We start from the raw sequence: 3,717 nt of genomic DNA on the forward strand, positions 1-3,717 counted from the left end.
AAAACTTATAAGCTTTGCAAAGAAACTAGTATCCCCAGGAAGTAAGAACGAGCAAGTTATCAAGTTTTAAAAAAGTTCTGTCAAAGGCCACGCGAATCAACACTTTTCTTCGCGTTACCGCGGCCTCTTTGAATCACACCTAAACGAAATGGGCGAGCGAATCCGCTTTGTGATCGACTCTTTGGATCGCGTTAATGCGAATCGGTGAGAAGTCGACTCGGCGATTTGACGACCCAAAAAGAGATGTTCTTTACAAATGACAAATGGACCCCACGTACTTCGACTTTGATCAGGCGGGCGAGCCATAATCACAGGGGGCCCCTTACCTCAACTGTGTTTCGGTCATCCCGCTACTCCATTAGATCCGGGTAGACCTCAACTTGACACTGACTTTCGTGTTTGTTGAAGACAGCCAGGATCTTTCAGAAAACGGATTCCTATTCGAAGAGTGCATAACTGCATGGATAAGCTTACACTAACCCGTCAATTTGGGATCCATCCAATTCGATATTTTATTTTCCTTGGGAGGTATCGGGAAGGAATTGGAATGGAATAAGATCGATTCATACAGAAGAAAAGGTTCTCTCTTGATTCTGTACCTATGGGATAGGGATAGAGGAAGAGGAAAAACCGAAGATTTCACATAGTACTTTTGATCGAAAAATCAATCAGATTTATTTCGTACCCTTCGTTCAATGGTCAAATTCTACAGGATCAAACCTATGGGACTTAAGGAATGACGGAAGGGAATAAAAAAAGAAAAGTACAAGCTTCCTTCGGACCCTGACGTGAACGGCCGATTGATATTGATTGGAACTAGAAAATAGGCGCTTTGCTTTCAATTTCACACACTAATATAAAGACTAGCTTTATCTCTTTCTCTTAGAAGCAACCTTTATAAAATAAACTATTAAGATAGCACTCATCCCCATTATTATTAAACTGTGCTTGAAAGCATGAAATTCAGCCTTGGTTTTCCATTCAGGTAAGGATAAAGGGGATAAGCTATTTTTCTTAGAGAATCGACTCTTTGCTTTGATGCTCCGAATCCGGGGGAGCTAGACGAATGGCATGGAAACTTCCTTTCCTATAGAAAGCGGATTCTTTCTTTAGTGAACCAGTTCAGTGATCCAATCAGCCTGAATCGGACAGAAGACACTCTAACTCGAAGATCAACTCTCACGAGAAGGAAGGGCATGATTCAGAAGATAGTGAATCCGGTGTGGAATCGAACGAGAAGGGAAGGTGAACTCCTGAAATGGCCTGCAAAAGTCCTTGAATCCGCATCGGGCGGGTACTCGTTCTCGTTTATAGTTCTCGATGTCTGTGAACCAGGGAATCTATACTTCGGCCCGTATTTCAATGGCTTTGCAATAAGCGGGCTCATCACGCTGCGTGATGCCCATGTGCAATTTCAGTCTAATTCGAACCATGAAGGCCATCTTGGCTAGAGCATCTAAAAACGGATTGTCGTCTCTGGTAGGTAAAGCTGACCTGTTCAAATCCTCAGCTAGCTTTTCAGGCATGCTTGTTAACGAGCTAACTTTTCGCTTTTCACCTTCCCCTGGTTGATTATGAGGGAAGAATCACCATAGACTATGATCTTATCTCTATCTCCAAAGCTGCCTGTAAGCCCAGAATGCAAGCCTCGTATTCGGCGACATTGTTGGTAGTTTCGAAGTTCAGCTTAATTGAGATAGGAATGTGCAGATCATCGGGGCTAACCAACAAGACCCATATTCCATATCCCTTCAGATTTGCAGCCCCATCAAAATACATTCGCTACGACAGGTCTCTCTCTATTGAGAATAGATTTTCATCCGGAAATTCTGGTGATATGTGATATATGATCAACCTCCCCTATGAACGAGCAGATGAGGTCAAATCCCTAGAGATGCGATCAATGTTGCTACAGATGGATTTAGAGCTTAAAGCACTGAAATGAATATGAGAAATGTGGCCTACCTATAGCTATAGAAGGAATCTTTCGTTACTAGAACCCTTCCTAGTGACTGTAAGCGAAATGCATTTAGTGAACGCCTGGGGAGTTCAATATTCTTTATGTATAGCTCTCTTATCTCTATCTAAACGACTAAGTCTTCCAGTGGTCTCTCTCCCATCCCACCCAAAACCATCCCTTCCAGCGTTAGCGCACAAGAAGGAGCTTTTGGCAGTGAGTCGAAAGTCTTAGTGAGAAGCCCTAGAACTATTTCCACTCTTCTCTGAGTGCCTTCAACAGTGCTTAGGTAGCGCTCACAGCGAGATTTTGCTTATATATGTAATTGTCTGTCCGACCTACTTTGTATTTAGAGCTAGTCTAAAAAGGAAGGGATACAGTTAGAGGGGACCGAACCCCTAGTCGAGACGTTCCTTCGAAGTGTCTTCTTGCATTAACCCCAGCTTACTTCGACGTTTTTCCATTTTCCATAGAATCTCCGGGGCTTTCCTATCTACTATAGTTTCGTTTTTTATCTTATTTGTCTGAAAATGGGTTTGCTTCACCTATGAGAATTTCTACCAATTCTTCTTTTATTCATCCAAGCTGATCCTAATCTCCGTCGATATGCCGCCCTTGCCCTGGCCTATCATCTGTGGGGTTCGTCATTTAAAAGGGCCCTGGCGCCTTTTTCCTTTCCAACAGGAAAGGGGGGCAGCCGCTATTCTTACTGATATTGGGCTTCTTCTTTTTCACCCGGATCTAGCCCTGTGTTTAGGCATAGACTTACTCGAACAAGAGGGGCGGAGCTATGCTCAAGGAACTTCATTCCCTGATTTCAAGACAGTTGAAACTCCATTGTGATATGGGGCTCCCGCGGTGGCAAATCAGCCCGACGCACTAAGGTGCGAAACTGCGCTCTGTATAATGGGGCTTGAGCTTGAAATGCACCCCCGACATAGAGATCGCAGAACTGCGTGACTGGATTGCGAAAGTCAAGGACTGCCCCGACGATTTTAGAGAGATCTATGACAACTATAAGAAAAAAAAAAAAAAGGAGAGAGATGTCCCGTCCCTTCTTTATGCACATCTACATAGCCAGACACAAAGGTGTACAATCCGGTCAAAATCTGCGGTTCTTTAAGTTCATTCATTGTAGGGTCTCTTACTTGTTCTAGTGGCTCTGGCAAAGGCCAACCGAGAGGGGAGAACGAATGGCTTAGGAATCGACCGGTTCCGACTCGTGGAGCTGCAGCTTGGATTATCGTAGAATAAGAGGAGCCGTCTTAGGATGGACGACAGATGCCGCCGCTGCGAGGCGAGGGAGCAACTTGTCTGGTTTTTCGGTGCACTCATTCCCCTTACGAGAATGAAATGAGGCCCCAGCTTGACTCGAGACCAAGACTCCTTACAACTCGCACCAATAGCGGCACTGAGCGGCCGGAGATTGATGGAAAGGGCAGCCCCTCCAGCCCGCCCTTTTAGTGATTGTGATCAAGAGCACACGCTGTACCTGACCCACTAATCATCATCTCATCTGACGCGAAGCAAAAAAAAAGAAGGCTGGAACCTTACCAGCCCTAGCCGCCTACCTACTCGTGTTCGTAGCTCGATCGGAGGTCAAGACTGTGGTCCGGCGGAAAAACAGAAGTCATCCGTATGTTGTGATACGTGAATTGCTCAGTAGTGCTTCGCCACTACCGTAGCTGGCGGAAATAGCTTAATGGTAGAGCATAGCCTTGCCAAGGCTGAGGTTGAGGGTTCAAGTCCCTCCTTCCGCT

General features: G+C 45.2%; 1 non-coding gene across 1 annotated transcript; it reads left to right on the forward strand.

The window, feature by feature from the left end:
* Positions 1 to 3,645: 3,645 nt before the first annotated feature.
* On the forward strand, positions 3,646 to 3,717 carry TRNAG-GCC. Its single transcript has one exon. It is a non-coding gene; the product is annotated as a tRNA-Gly (tRNA).

Source organism: Salvia splendens, unplaced genomic scaffold (genome assembly GCF_004379255.2).
Source record: "Salvia splendens isolate huo1 unplaced genomic scaffold, SspV2 ctg328, whole genome shotgun sequence".
NCBI classification, from domain to species: domain Eukaryota; kingdom Viridiplantae; phylum Streptophyta; class Magnoliopsida; order Lamiales; family Lamiaceae; genus Salvia; species Salvia splendens.